The 8,396-nt window shown below is 39.3% G+C and overlaps 1 pseudogene; it reads left to right on the top strand.

The window, feature by feature from the left end:
• Positions 1-3,657: 3,657 nt before the first annotated feature.
• LOC122750537 lies at positions 3,658-7,308 on the top strand (annotated as a pseudogene).
• Positions 7,309-8,396: the final 1,088 nt, after the last annotated feature.

Below are 8,396 nucleotides of genomic sequence, written 5' to 3'. Positions count from 1 at the left end.
CTCATTAAGAAGTTGCCCTGGGATAGAGTTCCTCTGTCTACTAGCCACCCCAGGCACATGAATCTCATCTTTAATAAGCCTACACTCCCGATTTGTGACATTTTCCTTGCCCTGTGAGGGTACTTCACTCCTCCCTCAATGACCCAATATCATGATGCTTTCTCTAGGGCAAAATATGTTTGGGAGAAAGAATCTCGATTTCACTTATCTTAGAGTAATGAATTATAAACTTTTTAAAAATTTTGTACTCCTTTCAGTAAAAATAATTTTAACATGTACCATAAATGTGTATATTTATAAATTATATAAAGATACCACTATTCTTATGATCATAGACATTTTAAAACTTACTTAAAATAGTTAAAATATAGTAGCAAGAGATGAAGTTATATTTGAGTCTAGAGAAAATAGGGTACATTTGGAGATTACTGAATAGCAGAGTGACATGATCAAATGTACCCTTCAGGAAAATTGCCTTTGAACCTCTTTAGAAGCTAGATCGGGGGGCAGCTAGATGGCGCAGTGGATACAGCACCGGCCCTGGATTCAGGAGTACCTGAGTTCAAATCCGGCCTCAGACACGTAACACTTACTAGCTGTGTGACCCTGGGCAAGTCACTTAACCCCAATTGCCCCGCAAAAAAAAAAAAAAAAAAAAAGAAGAAGAAGAAGAAGCTGATCAGACATAGAAGAAACTGGAGGTAGGTAGATCAATGAGGAGGCTATAACAATAGTCCAGGTGAGAGGTGATAAAAGCATGAAGTAATGAGTAAAAAGAAGGTGTCAGTTATAAAAAATGTTGTAAAGAAAGTAAGGCCAAGATTAGGTAACTAATTGAATATATAGGGTGAGGAAGAATTAGGAGTCAAAGGTAACAACAGTTTCAACCTGGGAAAAAATGTGGTCAATTAGTCAACAAACTTTTTTTTATTTTTTGGTGAAGTTAAGTGACTTGCCCAGGGTCACACAGCTAGTAAGTGTCAAGGGTCTGAGGCTGTATTTGAACTCAGGTCCTCCTGAATCCAGGGCCAATGCTCTATCCACTGTGCCACCTAGCTGCCCTCAGCAAACATTTATTAAGCACTTACTATATGCCAAACATTGTGTGGAGGATACAAACAAAAGCAAAAAAAAAAAAAAAAAAAAAAGGAAGAAAGAAAGAAAAAAAAAGAAAAAAAATGAGCTCACACTCAAATGGGAGTGATAACAAGTAAATAATATACATGTAAGTTATACATGTACAAATAGGTTATATATGTGCATATAAGGTAATTTGGTAACAGGAAATGGAAGCAGGTGCACAAAGATCTTAAAAGGGATCAGGAAGGGCTTCTTACAGAAGGTGGGATTTGAGATGAGACTTGAAGGAGGCCAGGGAATGCCAGAGAGAAAGATGTGAAGGAACAACATTTCAGGAATGGGGGAGAGCCAGTGAAAATTTAGAGTCAGGATTTGGAGTATCTTCTTTAAGGAAAAGCAAAGGAATATGTGGAATACAGCAAGATGTAAGAAGACAGGAAAGAAAAGAAGGGGGCAGTTTGTGAGGACTTTAAGAGTGAAACAAAAATATGATTCTGAAGGTAACATGGTCAGAAAAGAGCTTTAGGTAGATCAATTTGACAGCTAAGGGGAGAATGGACTGGATTGGGGAGAGATTTGAGGCAGGAAGGCAAACCAGATGGCTAGGATGATAGTCTAGGCATTAGACAGTGAATGTCTGAGAAGTGTGGTGGTGGTTATAAAAGATGTAGCCATCTATGTGACATATTGTGAAGGCAGGATTGCTAGGACTTTACATCTGATTGAATATAGGGAGTGGTGAGAGAAATGAGATTGTGGGCCTTCATGACTGGAAGAGGATGGTACCCATGATAGGAACAGGGAAAGAAGGAAGAGAAGAGAATTTTAGAGGAAATATAACAAGTTCAGTTTCAAACATGTTGAGTGTACAATTCTATAGGAATACACTTCTTGATATGCAACAGGCAGTTAAAAGATGTGAGAGTAAAGGTCAGGAGAAAGGTTAGGGACAGATAAAATAGCACTTGGAACCATCTGCATAGACTTGGTAATTGAACCTATGGGATTTGATGATATCACCAAGAGAAATAGCACAGTAGGAGAAGAGAATGTAAGATAGACACTATAGAGTTAAGAAGAGAATAAAAGAAAAGGAAGCATAGGCTCTAATCATACAGGTCTTCCTTGAAAGAAAGGAGAGATATGATGATAACTAGTAGGGATAGGCAGAACAAGTGAGGACTTTTAAGGGTAGAAGAGTCATGGGCATCTTAGTAGAAAGCAAGGAAGTAGCCTGTAGATAGGGAGACATTCAAGATTACTGAGAGAGAGGGGAAAAGAGAGGAGGCAATCTAATAGAGAAGATGAGATGGAATGGAATCAATTTTGCACTTACAGGGGTTTTACTTATCAAGGAGAAGGACTACCTCTTCTTTTGAGAGAGGCGTAAAAGAAGAGATAGCGACAAATAGTATGTGAGATAAGGAGGAAGAGAGGACTCTTGGTGAATGATCTCAAATGTTTCAGTAAAATAGATAAGTCAGCTGAGAAGATGAGGGGAGGGGAGGAGAAAGGAGTCATAGAAGGTTTGAGGAGGAATGAAAAGTTTTGAAATAGCCAGTACAGCAAATGGAACAGGGGATAAAATAAAGAAGTATAAAAGGATTACTTTGTTGTAAAAAGGAACCTCTGTCTCAATTAGGTCTTCACCATCCATATAGACATTCCCTGCTATATGGGAATTTCAGAGTTCATGAGCATGGAATTAGAACATTTGTGAGTTATGGCAGAATCAAGCATATTACCATCTCTATATGTTGCTGAGGTGGTTTGAAGGAATAGGTCACAGGAAATGAATAAATTCAGGAACTGGGAAGTTAAGGTGTTTGAAGAAATATCAATATGTATGCTGAAGTAAATAACATGAATTGAATATGAAGTCTCATGAATAATATAAAATTTTAATGGACCTAGTCAGACAGTTTGGGGATATTCAACTCACTCAGCAGCAAAAGGAGCAAAGGCAGTAAATGATAGGAGTAATCCAACCTTGAGGGCTGGGATCAGAGATACTATAAGGGGGCAAGGGACTCAATCATAGGGGATAATGTAGATTTTAACTATTTCATCAAAGGGTCAACATAGGGAAAAGAGGAGAATATGGCCAGAGCAAGAGTGATTACTTGGGAAGTAATTGAGGAGTGGAGGAATTGGATGCCACAATGAGGGTGAAGAATAAGTTTAAGTATTGTAGGACAAAGAGAAAGCTGGGATGGTAACAGATAAAGATAATACAAAGGAATTTCAGGGAAGGAAGTAGTACAAGTGAATAATTGCAGAATCAAAGGTGTCACTATCTCTATGTGTAGTTGAGTTTGGCTGGAGGACTAGGTTATGGAAAATGAGTAAATTGAGGAACTGAGAAGTTACAGTGTTTGAGGGAGCATCAATGTTCATGTTGAAGTACTCTAGTATAAAGGCTGGAAATGGGGGGAGCAAAGATCATTAGCCAAATATTGAATTCATTGATGGAGAAAGGAGGGAGTCCTGGAGGACATTCAGTAACAACTTCCAGAAATTTGATTGGGTGATAAACATGCTTTGAATGAATCTCAGAGAAGGAGATATTGTTGAGTAATGGTGGTAGAGGGACAGTCTGGATTAGGCAATGGAAATAAGGAGTATTTTGACTCAACCACCACAGTGAGTTGGGGATATGAGTAAAAGTATATATCTATTGCTGCAAAAGTTGATCAGAGATGCCTGTCGGCAGTGAGGGCAACAACATAGAGAGAGTGAGAAGGGGAAAGTCTTAATATGAAATCAACTTTCTTAGTTACAGAGCAGATATTCCCAAAGAACACTGTGGAAGGAACACTGTGGAAGATCTGGAGTGGGGCATTAGAGGGATTGACTTGAGGGGATTGGGGCTAAGGGAGTAAGCAGTGGGAGACTGCCACAATGACAGCTGGAGGCTCACATTCACTGGAATGGGAAGACTGTGACAGAGCCAAGTATTGGGAAATGAATTTACTCAGATTATTAGTGACCAGAAAGAAATCTTTTGAGGGAATGAGGCGACTAGATTGCTCAGGGATCTTTCATATTTAATCTTGTGACAGATGATGATGTTGAATGCCATGAAGCCTGGGAGCCTACCTCACAGCAGACATAATCAGGTGAATGTAAATCCCAGCAGAGACCAGATACTATTTGGAAGGTGGACAGAAGGCAGAAGCAGGATATTATAGATGGGTCTAGCCTGGAAATGGCCACTAGAGCACTGGAGAAAGCCTTGAGGAAAAGATAGAAGCCAGAAACCTGAGGCCTGGATTAAGGATTAGGGAGGGCACCCCAGCAAGTCTCAGGAGAAGGGGGGCAACAGGTTGACAGTCTGGACTGAAAGTAATGCAGGGGAAAAGGAAGAGAGCAAAGGCAAGCAGGCTGAAACTAATGCAAATAGCAATAACTCATCTATGCTTGCACATCCTATGCAACTTAGTCAAAATGAAAAAGGGAGATCAGTAGAGATCTTACTCATTAGTCACTGCAAAGGAATATGGAGCCCATCTTCTGAGGAAGGCACCATCTGCCCAGTCACAAGATAAAAGGAAGGTAGAGGGTGGGAATGCTGCCTATGGGAATGTATTCCCAATGAAAGCTGCTGTTGTGGGCCCCCCTCAGCTGTCAGAATATAACCATCTTGAGGGGCTCAAGCCTAGTTCAGAGAGGGAGAAGTAAGAGCATGCATATAAGAGGCATCAGTTGTGTCAGAGAAAGATTTCCCAATTGTCAATCACAGGGAGAGTGGGATGTATGTAACCTATTTTCCTATCCTCTGTTTGATGGATCACATGTCCCTTGAGGTCATTCACCATCCTCTTGAGGGATGACAGCCCCATGAGGGACTTTACACTGTAAAGACTACTGTCCTAGAGCATAAATCCCTGAAAGGAGTCTAAGGTGTTTATTCCTCAAGGACAATTTTCATTTTAAAGTAAAAAAGGAGGGTACTATAGTGAAATAGCAGTAGTCAAATATTCACACAAACAAATACTCAAATATCCTCTTGATAGTCTGAGCATATTACTAGAGAACATGGACTATCCGCTGGTCATTTTTTGCCTTTGTCATGTGACCAATTCATCTACTTTTCTTTTTTTAACTTTTTTGATTTTATTTATTTTACTTTGAACTTAAGAAATGAAACAAGCATTTCTATAATAGCATATAATGGGGGAAAGAATGTACATGAAAAAATTTGGCTCATCTCTCTACATATTTTATGTGGAGGCCTACCTCGATCAGGGAAGCTTGCTATAATTTTTTTTCTGTTTCCTGCTTTCCTTCTAATCTTGGCTTCAATGGTTTTGCTTATGGAAAACTTTTTTTTTATTTTAACATAATCAAAATTGTCCATTTTATATCACATAATGCTCTCTGTCTCTTGTTTGGTCATAAATTCTTCCCTTATTCATGGATCTAACTAGGATTCCATGCTCCTCTAATTTGCATATGATATCACCCTTTATAAATCTCTTTTTCTGATTATACATTTCTTTTATGAACCGTTTATTTCTGTTCTTTTGAGTTCCTCACTTGTTATATATGCATCTTTTTCACACATACCATCATTTTCTTCATTGTATTTTGTATGATGGTGACTTTCATTCATTCAGAAACTATTGTGTTCCATATCTTGTATTCATCTAACAATACCTTTATTACTAATTGGTAATTAAAAGTTAACCATTTATATCTGAGAGTAGTTGGGGGTTATAACTGGAGCTTTGTTCTTTTCCTTTTTTTTTTTTACATCTGTATCCGTTCCTTTGTTTATTTATATAGACTGTCCCAGATATACATGGTGACAGAGAGTATAGGTGATCTATCCAAATGTATGTCATAATCCAGACAATAGACATTTTTCATTCACATAATCATTTCTATATGAATGGTCAGGCCAAACTCTTTTGAGTGGTAATAGATCTCTTCCAAGGAGCTCCACAATGTTCCACAGATTGATGCAACTAGAATGATATCATTTGAAAATAGAAGTAACTACAGGACTACACCATTGATAGAGAATTGTTCTCCTCATAATAGTGGTTTTAAAAAACCCTTTGGTGAGGATCTTTCTACCCATTTTATGCTTCCCTTGATAGTTATGATCGGAGGATCATTGAACAGTTACATCACTATTGTTATACCTTAAAAGAAACATTTAATCATTTTGTTTGAGTAGATGAGAGATGGGTTAGCATGGTGGCACAGTAGAAAAGCATGAAGGTTCTGGAGTTAGAAACTCCTCTTCCTGAATTCACATCGGGCCTCATACACTTCCTAACTGTGTGACCTGGGCAAGTCACTTAACCCTGTTTGCTTCAGTTTTCTCATTTGCAAAATGAGCTGGAAAAGGAAATGGCAAACCACTCTAGTATCTTTTCCAAAAAAATTCCAAATGGGGTCACAAAGAGTCAGACACAACTGAAAGTTGGGGACTACTTAGACAGTTACAAGAGGGCAGAGCTCAAGGCCATAAGGTGAACCCCAACATGACCCTGCAGCTGTGCAAAGCAAACACCAAAGACAGAAGAGTGCAGGTGAGCCCATGGGTGTATAAGTTCATCCAATGCTTGTGCTAGAGCCAGAGCCCCTGTACAGCAGCTCCCCTCAAGAAAGCAGCAGTGCCATTGGCCTCCCCATGGGAGGCTTCTATTTTTCAGTGCTCAGTTCAGTGCTCCTGATTCCCCTTAGCCAATAAGAAGGCCAGGGGAAAGGGAAGGCATCCTCAGGGGTGGAGTCCAGACCTCAGCAGCCTTTTTCACCAGAGCCAGAAGGCACCAGGGAAGCTGAAGAATGGCCACAGCAGTTGGAAAAAAGTCCCAGTGGGAGGAAGATGAATTGACTGCTGCTCCCAAGCAGGAGACCCAGATGAGGAGGTAACCACTCTTCCCAAGAGACCCAGTTTCCAGTTTGAGGAACAGAAATATAGCTACTTTCACTGTCAAGACTGCAAGACCAGGTGGGAGAGTGCTTCTATCTAGTGTATTTCTGGGAATAATAAGGTCTATTTCAAACAATTCTGTTGCAAGTGCCAAAAGAGCTTTAACCCTTATTGAGTGGAAGGGATCCAGTGCCAGACTTGCTCAAAGTCTCCTTGCTCCTGTCCTCAGAAGAAAAGCTACATGGACCTAAAGAGGCCCCATGGACAGGAACTCTGTGGCCACTTGCAAAGACAAGAGTCTATTCTGTGATAATATTTACAGTTTTAAGTCCATTGTCTGAAGAGCAGTGAGACTGCCAATTGGGTTCTGGGGCTCTTTTTGTTATATTTTGTTTATTCTTTTGTAACTGGGCTTTGACCTGGCATGGGAAAATGGATCAGGCTTTTGTGCTTTCTGAAAAATTTGTAGCATAATGATTGAACAGCATAAATAGAATAAAATAACTGGCTTCCCCTAACCTCCAGGATAAAAAACCAAAACCAACCAAACAAACATTCTGCCATGTATATCTCTTCACAACTTGGCTCTTTAAGTCTTTTTGAATATAACTCTCTTCCACACACTGATGCACTTGCACAGTACTGGCCTATTTGCTCTTCTGCACACACAACATCCTATCTCCTATCTCCTTGCCTTTACAGTGACTGTCCCTCATGCCTGAAATGCACTCCTGCTTTATTTCAACACCTTAAAATCCCTGTTTTCCTTCAAGACTTAGCTCAAACACTTCCTTCCCCATGAACCTCTTCCTGATTTCCTTAGCTGCTAGTTCATATACTCCCCAACCGGTCTTGTTTTTATTTATTATCATGCTATTTATAGACTCACATATGTATGTGTTGTTTCTCTCATTAAAAATGTAAGATCCTTAAGGTCAGGGTCTTTCTCTTTTGTGTTTATGTCCTCAGTGGCACATTTTAGACAATGCTTGTTAATTGGTTGATTGAATGTAGACTGCAGTTAGGTAAATAGTATGAAATTAAGTTGCAAAGATAGATGAGAACCAGATCATGGGAATTCTTGAATATCAGAATAAAGAGTATGCATTTTATTCTTTAATCCTTACCCCCAAAATGAAGATTTCCTGAAATAAGGCAAAGACCCAACATAAGGGACTCAAGAATTTAGGGCAGTGTCTTGTTTAAAGGGTTTTAGAGGGGAGTGTCACTTTATATATCAATTAACCTCTGTGAACCACAGGATCCTCACCTATGAAATAAAGGTGTTGGACTCTATGACATTTGAAGTCCATTTAAGCTCCAAAAGCTATGATCCTGTATCTATAGTTTTTTATGTATGACCTATGTCTATAAAGAGAAAGAATTGAAAACAAGAGAAGTCATGAATTATAAAAACAGGGAGCTATTG

Source organism: Dromiciops gliroides, chromosome 1 (genome assembly GCF_019393635.1).
Source record: "Dromiciops gliroides isolate mDroGli1 chromosome 1, mDroGli1.pri, whole genome shotgun sequence".
NCBI classification, from domain to species: Eukaryota; Metazoa; Chordata; class Mammalia; order Microbiotheria; family Microbiotheriidae; genus Dromiciops; species Dromiciops gliroides.
The sequence above is the reverse complement of the archived record's forward strand: the minus strand, read 5'-3'. Positions and strand labels throughout refer to the sequence as shown.